Here is a 21,961-nt window from a genome sequence, read left to right on the forward strand (position 1 = left end):
CCAGGATTCACAACTCCTGTTCAAGATGGCAGTCGCAGATAGAAGAGCCTTTGCACAACTTCGTGTTGTGTGCTAGTTGCGGCATTTTCTAAACCAAGATTCCCTGTGCTCAGTCATTCAGTCCCTAGTCAGCTCATGACTGGACTACTGTAATGCATTCTACATGGAGCTACCCCTGAACAGCATTCAGAAGCTATATCTTGTACAGCAGGGCAAGTAGTTTTGGGGCCCTCAAGAATGGCTCCTGGAACACCACTGCTGTCAATGCTGCAAATACTGTATATTCTTGCTTTGACAATATGCAAAACTGTCTGGTATTTACTGGGTTAATACATAGAGTGTGGGGGGTAAAAAGCCCGGGAAAGAAAGAGGAAGCAAACTTTTGACCTTCACACTAATTGGATAATGTGACTTGTGACTGCAAGATAAGGGAGGGGTTTAGCAAGAAAAGTTTGATGCCAGCAAGAGGAAGTCAGATTCTGGCATCAAAATTCCATGATGGTGACCGGCAATTTGTAGCTCTGTAATAAAGACTTTAGGAAACATGCCTGAAAGTTCTTTGAAGTGCTTCATTAGTTGGAACCCTGACATCATGCCAGAATCCAACATTCTTTTCAAACGACCTGCAGTCCCAAACTCCATCAGCTGCCTCAATGCTTGAGAGGAGCTGGCAAAGAATCCCGGGGAAAACTCCTGGGTTACTGCAACCCGTGGCAGACCCTACTCAACTCTGGGAAAAAATAGCTATGGACTTTATAGTAGACCTACCTGAAAGTAGGGGAAATACTGTCATCTGGACTGTAATAGACCTGTTCTCGAAAGAGGCTCATTTCATCGCCTACAGAGGACTCCCATCTGCCCAACGGCTGGCCAAATTGTTCCTGAAACATATCTACCGGCTGCATGGCGCCCCTAAGCAAATAATTTCAGACAGGGGGGTGTAATTCACAGCAAAATTTTGGAGAAATTTCCTTACATTAATTGGATCATCTCAAGGGTTATCATCTGCTTTTCATCCAGCCACCAATGGGGCTGCAGAAGCCGCTAACAAGATGGTGGAGCAGTATCTCAGATGCTACGTTTCTTACCAACAGACAAACTGGACTGATCTCCTCCCTTTTGCGGAGGTGGCGTACAATAATTCTGTGCACAGCAGCACCGGCTACACACCTTTCAAAGTAGCCACAGGGAAAGAATTTAACCCAATACCTGAATATCCTCAGTTGCCCTCCGCTTCCCAGACACTTGATCAATGGGTGAGAGGGTGGGAGGAAGTTTGGAAAAACACAAAAACTGCTTTAAAAAAGACTTTTGAAACCTATAAAAAGCAGGCTGATAAAAAGAGGGCTCCCCAAAGAACATTCCAAGTTGGGGAAAAGGTCTATCTGTCAACTAAATATCTACGCCTCAAATTGCCCAGCAAGAAATTGGGACCAAAATTCTTGGGGCCTTTCCCCATAGTAAAGGTCATCAACCCAGTCACAGTACAACTAAAACTCCCTAAACTGTTAGGGAAAATTCACCCAGTTTTCCATTGTAGTTTGTTGAAGCCTTATCGGGGCTCCACTTTAAGACCTCCTCCAAAGAAGGCACCTGGGCCCCTCGTAGTGGCAGGGCAGACCCACTATGAAGTGAAACGTATTCTTGACTCCAGGATCTTTAGAGGGAAATTACAGTACTTAGTACAATGGAAGGGATACCCGTTGTCTGAAGCTACCTGGGTGAAATCTAGTGAAGTGAAAGCTGACAGATTGATTAAAAGGTTTCATGTGAAACACCCCAGCAAACCAAAAGATAACCCTTAACATGTGCTTTTGTTTACTTTACAGGATCTGTCCTTCTTGTAAGGGGGGCCAGATATCAATGCTGCAAATACTGTATATTCTTGCTTTGACAATATGCAAAACTGTCTGGTATTTACTGGGTTAATAGATAGCTTAGAGTGGGGTGGTAAAAAGCCCAGGAAAGAAAGAGGAAGTAAACTTTTGACCTTCACACTAATTGGATAATGTGACTTGTGACTGCAAGATAAGGGAGGAGTTTAGCAAGAAAAGTTTGATGCCAGCGAGAAGAAGTCAGATTCTGGCATCAAAACGTCCATGATGGTGACCGGCAATTTGTAGCTCTGTAATAAAGACTTTAGGAAACATGCCTGAAAGTTCTTTGAAGTGCTTCATTAGGCAGAACCCCGACAACTGCTCTGTGAGCTGCATTGGTTACCAATTTCTGGGTGCAATTCAAGGTGTTGATGATCGCCTTTAAAGCCCTTCGTGGCATGGCTCCAGATTACTTGGGAGCAACAAAGATGATCAGGGGACTGGAGGCTAAACATATAAAGTACGGTTGCTGGAATTGGGTATGTCTAGTTTAACGAAGAGAAGGACGAGGGATGACATGATAGCAGTGTTCCAATATCTCAGGGGCTGACACAAAGAAGAGGGAGTCAAGCTATTCTCCAAAGCACCTGAGGGCAGGACAAGAAGCAATGGATGGAAACTAACCTAAGAGAGAAGCAACCTAGAACTAAGGAGAAATTTCCTGACAGTGAGAACAATTAATCAGTGAAACAACTTACCTCCAGAAGCCATGAATGCTCCAGCATTGGATGTTTTTAAGAAGAGACTGGAAAGCCATTTGTTAGAAATGGTATAGAGTTTCCTGCCTGAGCAGAGGTTGGACTAGATGACCTCCAAGGTCCCTTCCAACTTTATGGATCATCGCACAGTCAGCCAGATGTTCAGACTGGATTTGGCATTTTGTCTACCTATCGAGTCCTTACCCAGGACCTGGGATAGGCAGATGTTGATGTTTGATGGTATTACAGATAACGTCTCAGGATGGAAGCAGTTCCTAGTAAGACCACCTTTTGCAATTGACTAATAGCAAATTTGTCAATGCCAATGGTGTTCAAGTGGTGCTCCAGTTGTTTTGGGATTGCACCCAAGGAGCCTATCACTATTGGTACTACCCTTGCTTGCTTTTGCCACAGTCTTTCTATTTGTAGGTCTTTGTATTTTGTTATCTTCCCCAGTTCTTTCTCATCTATTCTGCTGGCTCCAGGCACTGCTACGTCCACTATCCAGACTTTTTTGTCTTTCTTATCGACAATTGTTAAGTCTGGGGTGTTATGTTGCAGGTGCTTGTCTGTTTGAATTCTGAAGTCCCAGAGCAGTTTAATTTTATCATTTTCTATGACTTTCTCTATTTTATGATCCCACCAGTTTTTGCTTACAGGCAAATGATAGTTTTTGCAGATCTTCCAATGCACCATTGTTGCTACTTTGTCATGCTGCTGCTTGTAGTCAGTCTGTGCAATCTTCTTGCAACAGCTTACCAAGTGGTCCATTGTTTCTTCAGCTTCTTTGCATAGGCAACACTTACTGTCTTTTTGCTGTCTTCTCAATTTTGACTTTATATGCATTTGTCCTTAAGGCTTGGCCTTGTGCAGCCAGAATTAGTCCCTCGGTCTCTTTCTTCAATTTTCCTGCTCTTATCCATTGCCAGGTTTTATTATTATCTGCTTTCCCAGCTATTTTTTTCATGTATTGGCCATGTAGTGCTTTGTCTTCCCATGCCTCTATTCTGTTCTTCATTTGGTCTTTCTTGTAGGCCAGTTTGGTCTCTCCAGTGGTTAGTAAGCCTTCCTCATATACTAATTTCAGTGCATCTTCATCATTGTTCTTAAGATATTCTTCCAAAGCCATTTTTTCTTCTTCAACCATCTGATGTACTTGTAGCATTCCACGCCCACCTATTTGCCTTGGTAGATAAAGTCTATCAATGTCACTGCGTGGATGAAGGGCGTGATTCATTGTCATTATTTTTCTGGTCTGCCTATCCATTGCTTTTAGTTCTGCATGAGTCCAGTCCACTATTCCAGCTGTGTACCTAATGACTGGGATTGCCCAGGTGTTGATTGCCTTTATGGTATTTCCTCCATTGATTTTGGACTTTAAGATCTTCTTCACTCTCTTGATGTATTCACCTCTAATCTTTTTCTTGACTTCAGTGTGCTTGATATTGTCAGCTTGAAGGATACCCAAGTATTTGTAGTACTCTTCCTCATCCAGACTCTTAATGTTATTTTCGTGGGGCATCTTGATTCCTTCAGTTTTCACTATTTTTTCTTGTTTGATAGTAAGTGTGGCACATTTGTCCAAGCCAAACTCCATTACCATATCTTGGCTATATATACGGACAGTGTTGAGCAGCGATTCTATTTCAGATGATGTTTTTCCATACAGCTTCAGATCATCCATGTAAAGGAGGTGGGATAGTCTAGCAGATGTTTTTGATGTTTGATAACCATGTCCTGAGTTATTCAGTATTGTTGACAGAGGAAACAGTGCTATAACAAATAGTAATGGTGATAATGAATCTCCTTGAAATATTCCTCTCTTGATATTAACCTCTCCCAGCTTTTCACCATTGATTTGCAACTGTGTCTTCCATTGTGCCATCGATCCTTGCACAAATTTTCTGATGTTTCTACTGACTCCTGTTATTTCTAGGCACTTTATTATCCAATCATGTGGCAGAGAGTCAAATGCCTTTTTGTAGTCAATCCATGCCACATTCCGGTTGGTCTTCCTTCTCTTGCAGTTTTCCAAGATCATTTTGTCTATTAGGAGTTGATCTTTTGTTCCTCTGCTATTGGGGCGGTTTCCTTTCTGCTCAGGTGGAAAGAGATTGTTTTCAACTAGATGCTGTTGTACTGCATCAGCTACCACACAAGTTAGTAATTTGAAAGTTGTTGGTAAACAGGTAATTGGCCTGTAGTTGCCTGGTGTTGCCCCTTTTGCTGGATTTTTTATTATTAGGTAGGTTTTCCCAGTTGTTAGCCACTTTTCAATTTCTCCTCCTTGTAGTATATTGTTGAACTGCTTGGCAATGAGTGGGTGTATAACAGTTAGATGTTTCAACCAAAACCCATGCAGTTCATCTTCACCTGGTGCTGACCAATTTTTGATTTTCTTTGCTCTTTTTTCTACCATTTTTTGTTGTTATTACTAGTTCTTTCATTTCAACTTCTGTTTTATTTGCATCCACCTCTTTTAACCAAGCCGCATCCTTGTTGTATTTCTTTGGGTTATCCCATATCTGCTTCCAGAACTGCACTGTTTCTTCCTTGTCAGGTACTGACTGATTCCTTGCAGTTTCTCCATTGATGGATTGGTAGAAACGTTTCTGATTGGATTGAAATTGGAGGTTCTGCCTATAGTTTGCAATTCGAGCTTCATATCTACTGATTTTTCTGGCTATAGCTGTTATTTGTTGCTTTATTATTTCCAGTGCTTCCTTGATCTTCCTTGTTTCTAAGTGGTATTTCTTGATTAGGTATTCTTTGGTCTTCTTGTTCTTCAGCTTCTTTTCTTTCATCTGTTCTAGCTTGCTTGCATGTGATCTTAACTTGCTGATCTTATTTTCTAGTCTAACCTTCCATTTTTCTGGTGCACTGTTTGTTTCTTTTTCTTCTTTGTTGATTTTGCATCCCAGATATTCTGTTATAACTGCAACTGTGCTGTACATTAGTTGGTTTGTTTCTTGCAGTGAATTGGTGCTTATACTTGATATTGCAGTATTTGCATCTTTTAATGCTTGTGCTAGCTGTTTCTTTGGAACAAGCTTCAATGCAGGTAGCCTTATTCTGTTTTTTGTGCTGTTCTAGATGTTCAGTTATTCTTTGTTTCAATTCTTTTATTTCTTTAGTTAGAGGGTTTTGTTCTTCCTGAGGTAGAGGTGCCTGGTTTCCAAATGAGAACAGTTGTATATCTCTGCTAGATTCCTTCACTGCCAACTCCCCCTGGTTTGCCTCTACATTCTGAATTACTTCTGGTAACGCTTTGATTTCTTTGCCCTGGGTAAACCTTTGCAGTTCGTCCAATTCTGTTTCTGTGAATACTTTATTTCATGTTATAAATCGGCGTTGATCTGCTAGTCTCTGTTCTGTTATTTCTGATTCTGGATGTTGTTCTTTCCAGAACTGGTGCATTCGTTTTAGATATCCTCTTCTTGTTGGACTTGATCTGTAGTAACAGATCATTATTTCTTTGTTTTCCATCACTGTGTATCTGCGACGGGTAAACACCTTTTCTTCCAGTAGTTCTGCAGCTGCTGGCCCTGGTTGCTCAGCCAACAGTCCTGAGTCCTGTAACCCATTTTTCACCAGATATCCAGAAACTCCAATATCTAGCGCGGACCTTGTTAACCCGGGCGATGTCCGAGCCGGTATGGCATTCTGCAATTTACGTCTCACCATATTTTTTATGGGAGAGACACTCTTTGTCTGACTCCTCTGATGAGACCTGTCCAGTATTGTTGAACCTCTGGCATAGCTCTCATCTTCCTCAGAGTACACAAGCCCCACAACCACGTCAAGGTAGTGTCTCACTGGGGGATGATTATTATTATTATTATTATTATTATTATTATTATTATTATTATTATTATTATTATTATTATTTGAGGGACCATCTTACCCCACTGAGATTGGCCCATACCATTCATGCTGATAGAGGAGGCATGCTGCGGGTGCCGCCAACCCAATTATTTCAGATGGTGGGGTCCAGGAGGAGGGCCTTCTCTGCTGTTGTTCCTGTCCTCTGGAACAACTTGCTCACTGATGTGGACCCAACCATCCTATCTTTTCATAAGGGTCTAAAGACATAGCTTTGTCAGTAAGCTTGCATCCTCAGTGGGGGAACAGTGCAATGGAGGTGGTTGATTGGGTAATAACAGCTACCACCTCCCTCCAACTCTGCCCCTGCCCTACCTGTATGTCTTTGGTTTTATTGTTTGTTTTAAACATTTTATGGTTTAGCTTTTATGTAAGTGTAAGCCACCCAGAGATATCGTAAGGTAACAATAAATAAATAAATAAATAAATAAATAAACTTCTTGCAATTCCTTAGATTATATTTTACAATTGATCAGATCCAAAACATGTCAGTTCTGTCCAATCATGCAGTACGACAAAAAACTACCAGAGATACAGTATATGGTCCCTTAGATAGCCAGGCTCAATACCATGTTAGGTTTTCTGGGTGCTAACCAGCATCTTGAATGCCCTTAGCAACAATTAGAAACAAATTTGCAAGAAGATAATTCAATTGTCTGACCCTCAGAATTCACCTACCTTCAATAATTTGGCCCTAATCTCAGTGAAGATTAGGGCAGTGGAGGATATAATGAATAATGTTCTCCACTTGTCCAGCACAAGAATGTAGATGATTTTTAATGGGACATTTACAATATCTCATTTCAAAATGTGCCAAAGCTGTAGTCTTAAGCAAAGAGAAGTATAGTAAAAGTCCTTATCAGTGGGACACCAGTAATATGAACCAGATACTGGGAAAAGCTATATTTTTTATAAAACCATGGTGAAAATGTGGATGTCTGTGCTGGCCAATGTATCCCTCCCCCCTAAAATTGTCATGCTATTAGTTTTAAAATATAGTTTTAGCACCCAGTTAGTTCAGTGTACTATTCTGTGTAAACTTGTTCTTGTCTTTTGTCTTCATTGATTTCCTCTCCATTTCCACATATTACCCCAAATTAACTAACAGTAAAAGCACCTGTAATGTTGCATCTAATGTGAAAGTAAGACTGTTTGTTAAATACCAGTAACAATTATCTCTGATTGGTAAATGGATCAGCTACATGGAGGAAAAATAGGGCAAATGTGTTTTCATGCTTGCATTGATAAAACAATGATTTTCTCTTATAGATACACAACTTCCTTTTGTAAGTTTTCTTTATTGTTTAAAATGTGCGGTGCCAATGAGGCATTTTTCACACCAGCTACACTGTAAAGCTTTAAGGATAAAGATTTAAGAGGAAAGAATTAACTCCATCCTACATAAATCATAATAAGATACAGTGCTATAGGCCATTTTGGAAAGAAACAGGTTTACCTTTGAACTGAACTACATTTCCCTGAAATAGCATATATATACTTTGCAAACCATTTTAGTATTTGAAAATTAACTCAAGTTTGGATTCCATGTTAGTAACTACTGTATGCTTTAGAGCAGACATCCCCAACTTTTTGGGCACCAGTGATCGGTTTTGTGGAGAGAGGTTTTTCCACAGACCGGAGGGTGTGTGGTTTTGTGTGCTGCCTGCATCTCGCAGATGGGGCTTTGCTTGTTTGTACAGCCCAGTTGCTGGCATGCCATGGCTGGTACTGGTCCATGGCCCAGGGGTTCGGGACCCTTGCTTTAGAGTGTACCAATTCTCTCCTTTGTTTTAAAAGAAACAGGTATCATAGTTTGAGGGTACTCTACATTAGCCTGTTGATATGTGTTGTATTGCTCAACTTGGGCTGAATGCAAACCCTGAGGTGTAAGCAGGTATTATGTCTATGAATGTGTTCCAGGTAGACCTTTATAATGAAAGTTGTCTAATAGATCAAACTGGGAGAATTGGCTCCCAACCAGATTCCCTTACAGTTCCAGATCAACTGTATAGGATTTGTTTGATTCATCCTTGAAGGCTAGGTTGGTCCCACCAAAGAACAGGACTATTTTTTTTTAAAAAAAAAAATTCAAATTGTGTGCTTAAGTTCTTTCCTTCATAGGGTTCCTCGGCATGCTATTTTCTTGTTCAATGTTACTTTAGATAGTAGCAGATTTTTCAATGTTGAAATTTTGCCTTCTCTTTTCTTCTTCCTGATTTTTATTTGGACATAAATATTTCAATATTCATTACATAGAAGTTCTACTGTAGTTCTGATATTGCTTTGATTGTCAAGAAAGGGAAGAGATTATTAGCTGTCTTGTTAGCCATTTCTATTGAGGATTTAGTATTGAGAGCAATAGTAATAACTTGCAAGTGAAATTTCTGGTTAGAAATTCAATTTCTTCTGGGCACACTCTTGCTTTTCTGTAGTTTTTAGCATCCAGTAATTATTACTGTTCATTTCAGTGAGAGAAGAGAAGTCATGCTTACAATGTCTCTATATCAGGTATCAAACTGCTGGCTCGCGGGCTGGATGTGTCATGTGGAAGCCGTGCCCACCCTATTGCCGGCAATGGCAAACCAGCCCGATATGTGATGTCATGTGACATCGCGAGTTTGACATGCCTGCTCTACATTAAAGAGCAATCACATAGCAACTTCTCTCAAAATAATATAGCCTTAACAAAGCTAGGATGTTGTAAAGTTATAAGTGTAAGTGCTTGTTTGTTTGTTTTTTAATTATTGGGCACAATTTACAACTGAAGTAGCCTCCTCCTAGGATCAGATGATGTCTCACTTAATCTTCAGTTCATCATGCTGAAACCCTATTAATAAAATCTGTTCCTCAGTACACTTAAGCAGCACAGCAGAGTAATGAATTATGAGAAAACTGCCTTTGCAGCTAGAGAACAGGGGAGAACACTTTTTGCAGAAAGTATAAAATAAAAGATTGAAATCTGCCCAAATGAACAGGTTTTATTCTCCAGTGAGCTTCTCAGAGAATAGCTGCTAAGAATGTTTCAGTGCAATATTATTTCTAGTATTCGGTACTTTTCCCTGCCATAATTTTCAGTTAGACTATTTTGACCAAATCAGTTAATTAGAACAGGGGGAGGTGCCACTTACTTGCCTGAGCAGCTCATATTAGGAATTCAAAGCAAGCATGATAATCCTGAACAAATAGCCCTACCTTTTACCATATTAAGGTCAAGCTATTTGAAGATCTCAAGGTTTAGGTCAGGTTGATGGTGATCTGTACTGCAGTAAAATTATCCTCAAGTTATGCAAATACAAGTATTCAGTGCAACTTGAAATCTACAATTCAGCTGTAAAGGCAACAAAAACTACCCCAAAACAGACATTCTTGAAAAACATGCAAGGAAATTAAATGTTAATACCCATTTCTGAGGCAAAAAAGCCATCAAATTCATTTTCACCCCTTTTCTATTTTTTCCCCCCAAATTAACTTTATTTCACCTTCAGTTTTATAGCATTTTCATGTATGCTCTTTCCCTAATGTCAACTTTTTTTCATCATTTTATCATTTTGGGGCTTTTATGTGCATACATATTTTTGTCTTGAGTTTCCCAATTTATGAATTTTGTATTCAGTTAATTTGGTTTACTATGTTATTTATATGTTACATAATTATATATTATATTTGGAATCTATTAAATTGTCTACTCGAGGGTAATAACTTTTGAGCATAAATTCATGAAGTACAAATCATGGAACTTGGCATTATCCCAAATCCAATATGAGTCCATTTCCTGGACATCTATATAATTACTTAACATTCAGAAAAACTGAGACAGTTGTATAGCTGTATCAATTTTCAATATTCACAGGACCATTTCTCCTCCCAAACCATTTCATAACATGGTAAATAAATAAATAAATAAATAAATAAATAAATAAATGTAACAAAACTAGTTTTTCACCCCTGCTTTTGTTGTTATTGTTGTTGTTGAAGCTGAATTCAGTATAGGATAAGCACTGTTATGCCATTTTCTAATCTTTGACAATTATTGGCTCAACTTTGCTTTCAAACATGATTGATATTCTTAGGTTACAGGTGATTACAAATTCCAACTTAACTTTATGTTAACCATGATTGGACTTGTTACTTGCACAGAGTCATTTAATAGCCTCTTCACTCTCTGTTTACATGTAGAAAATTTATATGTATTACTAAGAAATAAATTCAAGCCACGGGTCCAGACAAAGATGCTCAAATGTTTTAAGGTAATTTACCCAACTAATTTACCTTTTTTGTCCTTCTGGAACTTGAACACATAGTCAGCTTATATACATCACAAAGATATGCATAGGCACACACTAGCATCCATTCTAATGAATTTAGAAGCCTGATTAATGATACAGTATGTGTTGTGTTGGTGGCTCTGCTTCTATATCATATGAATGGATCATTATTTTTTTATTCTTGGTATTGTTGGTAATGAGCAAACTGAAATACTCTCTCTCTCTCTCTCTCTCTCTCTCTCTCTCTCTCTCTCTCTCTCTCTCTCTCTCTCTCTCTCTCTCTCTCGTGTGTGTGTGTGTGTGTGTGTGTGTGTGTGTGTGTGTGTGTAGCCAAAACAGGTTGAGTAGTGTATTCTCTTGCAAATCAAGTAGCCAATTATGCTCTACTTTTAAAAGAATCTTTCTGTAGAATAATTTAGCTACAGCCTTTTTCTTCCAAATTGCTTTTAGCGCCCAATGTCTTTCTCATAGTCCTTCTCACCCTGAATGATTTTTATATAGTATTTTTAGAGTTTTGCAGTGCAATTTATGATTCAGGGAAGCTTTGTAAAAGAGAAGAGAAACAGATAACTACATCAGAAATGAGAATCTAAATAGTGACACTGTGAAATTAGGTTTTCAAAGGCAGAAGCTAATTGAAAACTAGATACATCTTTTACTGAAATACTGCTGCCACAAACTTGCAAATAATTCAGCATTTACCAGAAAAATTTTTTTGGGTTCAAGTGAAATATTAAAATTATTTGTTCCATACTCTGCTCTATCTTGATTTAGGAACCACATGAATGAGTCAAATTGAATTAATGAGTTAATGAGTCAAATTGTATTAAAGTCTAAAAATTGGACAACTTTGAGTGCACATTTAGAACTTTGGAAATTCAACTGCTAGTTTTCACAAATGTTTCTCTGTAGCATATAAGTGGTGTTAAATATAGCAACAGATTTTATGGTGTTAGCTTTTTTGTTAATTATCCTCATAGTTGCAAATTATGTAAAAGTGTTCAATTACCCACAGAAATAATGTTGCCAAAATGCATTATTTAAGCAATTGGTGTTCATTTAGATCAGGGGTAGGCAACCCAAAACATTTAAAGAGCCACTTGGACCCGTTTCCCACCAAAAACAAAACACTGGGAGCCACAAAACCCTTTTGATATCTAAAATGAAGATAACACTGCATATATCCTTTTTTACCTTTATTATATGTGTGTGTGTTTGTGTGTGTATGTGTGTGTGTATATATATATATGTATATGTATGTGTGTGTGTGTGTGTGTGTGTGTATATATATATATATATATATATATATATATATATATATATATATATATATATATATGTCTTTGGTTGTTCGGGTTTTCTCCCGCGTAAAATTGGAAGTGTCTTGGCGACGTTTCGACGAAGTCCCATTCGTCATCTTCAGGCTGGTGTTTTCAGCTTCGTGCTTTGAGCAGCAATGTGTGGTCTTAGCTGTTTCTTCCTTTTAACTGCCAGTGGGGGTATGAACTGATTGGGTGGGAACTTGGCTGTGTTCTGATTGGGTGGAGGTGTGTTCTGAATGGTTAGGGGCTTGGCTGTGCTCTGATTGGCTGGGGGAGTGTTCTGTTTGGTTGTGCTCAGGTTAGTCTGAGTTGCAGAGGGGTTTAAGATTTTGGGCTGCCTTGCTATTTTCTGGCTTCGCGTTCGTGGTCGTGCCTCCTCTTCATGGAGGGTGTCAGTTTGCTTCATGTATGGATTGGAGGGGTTTAAAGTGGCTAATGATGCAGCTGTGGTCTGGCTTCTGGTTTGTGGTCGTGCCTCGTCATCGGTGTGGCTTTGGGTTTGTTTTTTGCGTGGATGTGTGGTGGTGACATCCTGTGTGGTTTTTGTGAGTGTGGGTCTGGTATCATTTTTTGTGTTAGGGAGTCGTTTGTCAATAAGGGCGGGTTTCCAAATGGCTGGTAGGCGGGAGGTATCATCTCGCTTGTTCATGCTGTGTGGGCGTTTTTCTATCTCGATGGCTTCTCTGATTATTCTGTTATTAAAATGTTCACTTTTGGCAATGGTTCTGGTATTTTTAAAGTCAATTTCATGTCCTGTGGCTTTAAGGTGTTGGACCAGGGAAGATGTTGGTTCCTCTTTTTTGACTGAGTTCTTATGTTCTTCAATGCGTGCACTTATTCTTCTGTTGGTTTGTCCGATGTATGTGGTGGGACAAGTGGTGCATGGGATTTCGTATACTCCTTGATTTTCTAATTCAATTTTATCTTTGGGGTTTCTAAGGATGGTGGATATTTTTCTGTTTGTGCAGAATGCTGTTTTGATGTTGTGTTTATGGAGGATCTTACTGATTCTGTCTGTGGTGCCTTTTATGTATGGGAGGAGGGCTTTGCCGTTTTCTTGTTCTTTGTCTTGGATTTTAGTGGGGGTTTCTTTTTGGATTAGGTTTGTAATCTTATTTCTATGGAATCCATTGGATGTTAGTACATTGGTGAGAGTGTGTAGTTCGGGTTTTAGGTGTTGTTCGTCAGCTAAGCGTTTTGTTCTGGAGATGAGTGTCTTGGCTACAGAGTTGATCTGTGCTGGGTGGTGGTGTGAGAGAGCATGCAGATAGCGGTTTGTGTGTGTTTTCTTCTGGTAGATGGTGTGTCCTAGGGAGCCATTGGATTTCTTGTAGACTAAGACATCCAGGAAGGGAAGTTGGTTGTTAGTTTCTGTTTCCATGGTGAACTGTATTTTGGGGTGTAGGCTGTTGAGGTGTGTGAGGAAGTTGTCCAGTTTTTCTTTCCCATGTGGCCAGATTATGAAGGTGTCGTCTACGTATCTGAGCCAGAGTTTGGGTTTGTGCTCCTTCTGTTTGTTTGTATTTTAGGTGTTGTTCGTCAGCTACAGCCCAGCGACCTACTAGTGAGCTTCGATGTCATATCCCTCTTCACCCAAGTGCCTATCAAAGAAGCCTTGACAGCTATTCAAAACAAATATAACCCCCCCAAACACATCTTAGATCTGACCAACCACTGCCTATCCAACACATACTTCATCTATAATGGACAAAAATACAAACAAACAGAAGGAGCACCCATGGGATCACCCCTCTCACCTGTCATTGCCAACCTCTACATGGAACACTTTGAAACCCAAGCTCTAGAAAAATCGGATCACAAACCCAAACTCTGGCTCAGATACGTAGACGACACCTTCATAATCTGGCCACATGGGAAAGAAAAACTGGACAACTTCCTCACACACCTCAACAGCCTACACCCCAAAATACAGTTCACCATGGAAACAGAAACTAACAACCAACTTCCCTTCATGGATGTCTTAGTCTACAAGAAATCCAATGGCTTCCTAGGACACACCATCTACCAGAAGAAAACACACACAAACCGCTATCTGCACTCTCTCTCACACCACCACCCAGCACAGATCAACTCTGTAGCCAAGACACTCATCTCCAGAACAAAACGCTTAGCTGACGAACAACACCTAAAACCCGAACTACACACTCTCACCAATGTACTAACATCCAATGGATTCCATAGAAATAAGATTACAAACCTAATCCAAAAAGAAACCCCCACTAAAATCCAAGACAAAGAACAAGAAAACGGCAAAGCCCTCCTCCCATACATAAAAGGCACCACAGACAGAATCAGTAAGATCCTCCATAAACACAACATCAAAACAGCATTCTGCACAAACAGAAAAATATCCACCATCCTTAGAAACCCCAAAGATAAAATTGAATTAGAAAATCAAGGAGTATACGAAATCCCATGCACCACTTGTCCCACCACATACATCGGACAAACCAACAGAAGAATAAGTGCACGCATTGAAGAACATAAGAACTCAGTCAAAAAAGAGGAACCAACATCTTCCCTGGTCCAACACCTTAAAGCCACAGGACATGAAATTGACTTTAAAAATACCAGAACCATTGCCAAAAGTGAACATTTTAATAACAGAATAATCAGAGAAGCCATCGAGATAGAAAAACGCCCACACAGCATGAACAAGCGAGATGATACCTCCCGCCTACCAGCCATTTGGAAACCCGCCCTTATTGACAAACGACTCCCTAACACAAAAAATGATACCAGACCCACACTCACAAAAACCACACAGGAGGTCACCACCACACATCCACGCAAAAAACAAACCCAAAGCCACACCGATGACGAGGCACGACCACAAACCAGAAGCCAGACCACAGCTGCATCATTAGCCACTTTAAACCCCTCCAATCCATACATGAAGCAAACTGACACCCTCCATGAAGAGGAGGCACGACCACGAACGCGAAGCCAGAAAATAGCAAGGCAGCCCAAAATCTTAAACCCCTCTGCAACTCAGACTAACCTGAGCACAACCAAACAGAACACTCCCCCAGCCAATCAGAGCACAGCCAAGCCCCTAACCATTCAGAACACACCTCCACCCAATCAGAACACAGCCAAGCTCCCACCCAATCAGTTCATACCCCCACTGGCAGTTAAAAGGAAGAAACAGCTAAGACCACACATTGCTGCTCAAAGCACGAAGCTGAAAACACCAGCCTGAAGATGACGAATGGGACTTCGTCGAAACGTCGCCAAGACACTTCCAATTTTACGTGGGAGAAAACCCGAACAACCAAAGACCTACATACAAATACCCGCAAAAACCTCAGAAAACATATATATATATATATATATATATATATATATATATATATATATATATATATATATATATATATATATATATATATACATACACACACACACACACACACATACACATACAGGTAAAAAAAGGATATAAGCAGTGTTATCTTCATTTTAGATGTCAAAAGGGTCTCTCTCTCTCTGTCTCTCTCCCTCCCTCCCTCTCTATCTGCCCTTGGTCTGCCACTCCTTTTCCCCCTCTCTCTTTCTTTCTCTCTCTTTCTCTCTCTCCCTCCCTCCCTCCCTCTCTCTCTTTCTCCCCCCCTCTCCTATCTGCTGCTCACCTGGCAAGCTTCAAGCTGTTGTCCAACAAGCTCAGGGGTAGACAACCTCGTCTCTTTTATGACTCATGGACTTCAACTCCCAGAATTCCTGAGTCAGCCTAGCTGGGCTAGCTAGGTCTCTCCTGCCCTTCCTGCTTCCTGCAGAGATGCAGCAAAGGGAGGAGCTCCGCCCAGTAAGCTTTTCAGCTCCTCGGAGAACACTGTGAGTGCACTCCCTTTTACACACACACACACAAAAACACACACACACACACACACACACACCAACACACAGAGAGAGAGGCGGGGGCAGGGAAGTGAAATTGCCTTTCTCTGTCTCTGTCTCTCTCTGCAAAGGCAGAGGAGGCTGGGAGCCACAGGGGAAGGCTCAAAGAGCCGCATGTGGCTCCGGAGCCGCAGGTTGCCGACCTGTGATTTAGATAATACATTTCCTATAACATTCCATGTATAGAGAGTAAAGAAGGTGACCTTTATGGAACTATCAAAGCTTCTTTGCCAGGACAATGAGGGGTAAAACATATTTTAAGTCCATAACAAATAGATAATATTTGGAAGTGGCTCAGACCTATGCCTCTCTAATCCACGGGGATATAAGGGAGGGAGAGCAGATATAACACAATCAAGATTCTGTTATTATAGCCAATAACGGTAATTTTAGCCTTTCTGTGGAAATACAATGGAACAGAACAGAACAGAACAGAACAGAACAGAACAGAACAGAATAGAATAGAATAGAATAGAGCTGGAAGGGACCTTTGAGGTCTTCTAATCCAGCACCCTGCTCAAGCAGGACAACCTATACCGTATCATTGTTTCCTTCATTTGGTTGTGTCTACTTTTGCACTACATTTCCCATATGGTTCCAGTTTTAATATTTCCACAATATAATTTCTAAACTAATAGAAGTTTTTTGACTGTGTGTTTTTTTTTAAAAAATCCACTATGTGGTACCTCCAGTTCCTACAAACTGGTTATGGAAGAAGGAATGTGGGTTGGCTATGGAGCACAACAGATAAGTACTGGTATTCAAAGTCTTTAGAACCCTCAAATATTTTCTGGAATACATAAATAGGGCTGAAGAATGCATTCAAAGGGATACTAAGATATTTTGTTTCTTTACATCAGGGGTGTCAAACTGCCGGCCCGTGGGCCGGTTTCATCATACCGGAGCCACGCCCACCCCATTGCCGGCAACAGTGAAAAAGCTCCGATACGTTGTGCGACATCACGTGATGTCGCGAGTTTGACATGTGTGCTTTACATCTTTGAGTGCTCGCTGTAAACTTGTATGGAAGAAAAGTTCATTTATCAAAAGGTTTAATTGTGTAAAGATGACAACAGTTATCTTTAGGTTAGAAGAATACCACAGAATCAGAAATGAGAAAATCATAACAACATCAAACCATGGAACAATACTAGGTAGAATACTAGAATATGCTATATATTCTTTGCAGTTTTTTATTTGCCTTTGAGTCAAAGTTGACTAATGGAGAATGCTTGCATTAGTCTCTGCAATCTTCTTGGCAAGGTTTTTCAGAAGTGATTTCCATTGCCTCCTTAGGGCTGAGAGAAACTGACTGGCCCAAGGTCATCAACCTAGCTTTATGCCTAAGACAGGACTAGAAACTCACTCTCTCCTGATTTCTAGTCTGGTGCCTTAACCACTACAGCAACTTAACTCTTAATTATCATTTAGGACTGCAAGTGAAGAATTAAATGACAGAATATTTCTTTAAATTTTCCTAATCATTAAGATTGATCAAAGTTAGGGGTACTGCATAAACATAAAACAGTTATTTGCGTTTTGTTCTCTTTTCCTTCTGCCCTGAACAGGATAAATTAGCACTTCCCCAAAGAAGTCTGCAGTCAGAATGAAAATGTTTTTCCTACATTCAGCTTTCAGTTTCTTTTCCTTGGCTTTTTATGTATGCTGATATAATTACCTGTAAGGTGTTATGCTGAAAGGAGGTAGAGTTTTAAAAGGCTAAATGGAATAAACTATTTTTAAAAAATCTTGCATATTGCACTTAACAAGGTTTAGGAAAATCTCTGATGTTCTTTACAGCAAAATAAATGTTCCTGGTATGGGAACATTCTTACATCTGTTTGGGGCCAAATTAATGTTAAGTTAATTAACTGTTATCATATCATTAACACATTCCTTTCTTTTTATAATGTTCAGGAAAACAGGCATTTCACCAAGTACAGATTCACTTGCCATTGCAGTACCTGAATTTACAACAGATAAATTTCCATTTATGAACTGCCAAGGTAATTGCTCTATCAGTACCTATAAGGGAAGGGAAATGAGTATCTTGGGGAAGGAATGAGAAAGTTCTTTAGGGAAGAAGAAAGAAATTAACCTTTAATGGGAGGCTTGCAGAAAATATGGTATAGCTGTGATAAAGAGGGATGTCTAGAAGGAAACTCAAAATACTCTGCCTTGATAAGATAGGAGAAAATCTTGGATGGACTTTCAAAGTTCTGTTGTTTTATTTTAGTACCATTAAAAAAGTATTTTTGAAATCCCTACCATGCAATGGCTGAGGGAAACACACTCAAAGTGTGGGTGTAGCAACTACTTTAGCCTACACCAGGAAGCTCCAGAAAGAGAGGACAAACAGTGTTTACAATTAACATAGATGGTGCAGTCACTATTCAGACTCTGCCAGTTTTCCACATGCTTAAACTCCATTCCATTTAACACTGATTTGCAATGTTCAATGAAAGAAGAACAAACCTTCCCCCCAATACATAAAGAGTTTAGAACCAACAAAATTACTGCACATTTTTTTAAAGTATAATAATGGAACACTACATGTTTTATCCAGGAAATCAGATTGGTTTATTTATAAATACAACCTTTAAGAAAACAAAAATTTCACATATCTATATTCCCCCAAGGACTAACCCTATTTAGCATTTCAAGTTCAGCCAAGATCAGCTACGTATTGCTGCCTAGTTTAGTAGGAATTGTATTGCAAGGAATAAAATTAAACTTCTATATTTGGTGTATGGATTAGAGTAAACAGTTTGATCCAGTGGTGGGATTCAAATATGTGAACAACTGGTTCTTTATGTGGATGCTGCTTCCAGAAGTCCGTTCTGGGGCTGGGCAACAAAAAATTAGTTACCAGTTCTGCCGAAGTGGCGCAAACCGGCTGAATCCCACCACTGGTTTGATCCACTGGATGGTCTCTTCTGGATTCTCTTAAGATAGTTACTCGCTCTGTCTCTCTCTCTCTGCATGTATGGGCATGTGCATTTGTATGTACATGTACACATATACGTATATGTATACATATATGCATATGTTTAAATAAAAGGTAAATGTTTCCCTGTTGGGTTGTGTCTGACTCTGGAGGGCGATGCTCATTTCCATTTCCTAGTTGAGAGAGCCAGACACTTCTGTGTCTTCAGACAATGCACATACACATACACATACAAAAACACATACTTCTGTGGTCATGTGGATAGCTATCATTTTATTTTGGGGATCACCTAATCCTCTAAAATAGAGTTCCCCAACCTTTTTGGCTTTGTGAACTGGTGAGGGAGGAAGAGAGGGGATGGTTCTGTGCATTCGGTGGGCAAATGCGTGCGCGTGTATACTGCATTTGTGTGAGCGGTGGGCACACACTTCCGCTGCTCATACATATGGAACTGTGTGCATGCTCTCCCATTGATTGTACAGGTGAGGAGGTATATGCGTGCACTCACCCACCACTTCTGCAGACTGGTTCTGAAAGCCTTAAGACCCAGTAGTAAGTGACGGTCCAGGAGTTAGGGACTCCTGCTATAAAAGTATTTTGATTGGGAAGGAAAAATTCCATGTCATTCTTTATCATCTTCTTCCTTCATGGGAAGAGTTTTTTGTATAACAGAACTCGTACTGGATCTACTGCTAAGGAAAATAATTTTTAATGCCTATTCATTGGATAGGGAAAGAGTTAGGAAGACAATTCAGATAATAAAATAGCTTGAAAATGCTTCTTTTGTTACTCACTTGAAAGAGAAAGTACTTGTAATTACAGTCAGGTACCTACTCATGCTTTTCCCGGAGCATATGCTTCCTAGTGGATTTTATTTCATTGTCATCTGCAGAAAGATTTCTTATATTGATGTGCGGAGGTCAAGCACTCAAGGTGCTTCACTATATCCCTGAATGCTGTAATTCAAGTGGCTTATGATATCATGTCAAGGCCCCCTGTTAATCTAAGCAGCTGTAAAGAGTTGCCTCATCTGTTGTATTATGGATGACAATGATAGTGCTTCCCTGACAACAAAACTCCATGTTATTTCACAGGCCATGGAAACGAAAATACAGGTAGTAAAGGATTTCCACATTCCATTATATTAAAAAGTATATTATCATAGCTGTATTTGGAGACTCTGAAAGTGCAGATTATGCACCCCTTCTTTAGCAAAAAGTACAGCTAGCATCTTTCTTTCTCAGAATCTCTAAGTGAAAGAAGTCCTACAGTTAAGTATGACCCTTTGTGGGACCTATTCCTTGCCTCAACTTTAAAAAAGATTGGGGAAGATCTCTTTCCATCCTGTATTAGTGACATGTATGTAGCAGTGACATGTTCTTGAATAGTCTTAAACAGATCCCTTGGATTTTGAAGCCGATCTAAGGATGAATGAACCATTATGCTTCAGATTCCTAAACAAATAGTGCTTAGTTTATCATACTTGATAATCAGTGGGAATCAACATCTGTAGAATAGCTGATATACTATATACACTTCCTCCAAATTCTTATGGCATCCAGACGTAGACATTTATAGAAACAGAGACACAAAGGAGTCAGACTGAAAATATGTTACCGTCACAATTTATAAAAAATGGATTCTTCTATTTTTGATACATTGCTCCTTCACCAGGAGTCTGGGAAATAAATCAACTCTGAGATAGGCTCTAAAGGTTAATGAAAAAGTGGGAGTGACTTCCACAACTGATAGCCCTTTTCTGAAAAATACCCTGAAATCTATTATTTTTTGAGGAGAAAATTCAGCAGAATCGCAATCCAAATTGCTCTTTTACAGCCTTTCTACCCTTCATAGTTAACCTAACTATCTTAAGCATCTTTCATTGTCTCAACTTCAAGCAATGTAAGATATTTTTTTTCTGAAAAGAACCTATTAAGTTCAGACTACGTTTTTAATAGCTCAGAAGATTTCCTTCCAATCAAGCATTATGATACATTTTTCCACATTCTTCAGTAACTCAGTGCTATTTCTTTCCTGTGTTTGCACATTTTCAATCTCCCTTACTTATCCTTATCAACAAATCTTCCTGTTATGTCTACTTTAGCACAGGTATTTAACAATTGCATACAAGTCTGTATTATATGGAAGGTTCTAATGAACCTCTAAAGGCAGAGATAAATCAAATTCTCCAATCCAACAATAAACATTTATTAGGGCCGTTTGACTGGAAAACTACATAGAAAACTCATAAAGCTAAAATTATTGACAGGACTAAAAAGAAGGCAGAATATAAGAGCATTACATAATGATCGTATAAATATCAGTGATGAATATCAAGATTCGTGCTAAGATCCAGTCATAGGTAAGATGAAATTGAGCAATGTGGAAAGATATATCAAAGACCTGGTTGGATAAAAGACAATGACAGATAAGCATTGTGCTCTCTATCAAGACAATTCTTTAAAATTGAATAGGTGAATATTCTTCTGAGATTCTTTATAAAGAGAACAACAAAGAAGCTTGTGGCTTTGGGGCAGTGGTGGGATTTGAATATGTGAACAACCAGTTCTCTGTGTGGATGACTCTTCCAGAAGTCTATTCTGGGCCTGGGCAACAAAAACTCGGCTACTGGTTCTTCTGAACTGGTGCGAACTGGCTGAATCCCACCAGTGCTTTGGGACTCTGCAGAGCTGTACCCATATAGGCATGTGTGCTGCTGAATAGGAAAGTTTTTCAGTGTTTCTACAGTCTGCAGAACCAGGCCAAGATGAAGGCCATACAAACTTTCAGAGTTAGAATGGAGGAGAGGTAGAATGGGAGCACATGCCTAATTGAGTTTAGATACTAGTTTGGAAATCTATAACCCAAATTGTGAAGATTGCTCCTGGCATTTTCAAACCCTAATAGACCATCCATGCATCCTACAATGAAATAGACATACATATGAACATTTTCCCCGTTCACTTTCTCCATGAACAACATTATGTATCCTTATAATAGCCACATATAATCTCAAACATTGTGATTTTTGCCCCAGATAGAGTTTTTTTCA

This window comes from Crotalus tigris, unplaced genomic scaffold (genome assembly GCF_016545835.1).
Source record: "Crotalus tigris isolate CLP2741 ecotype Arizona unplaced genomic scaffold, ASM1654583v1 scf7180000024372.1857965, whole genome shotgun sequence".
In the NCBI taxonomy this organism is placed as follows: Eukaryota; Metazoa; Chordata; class Lepidosauria; order Squamata; family Viperidae; genus Crotalus; species Crotalus tigris.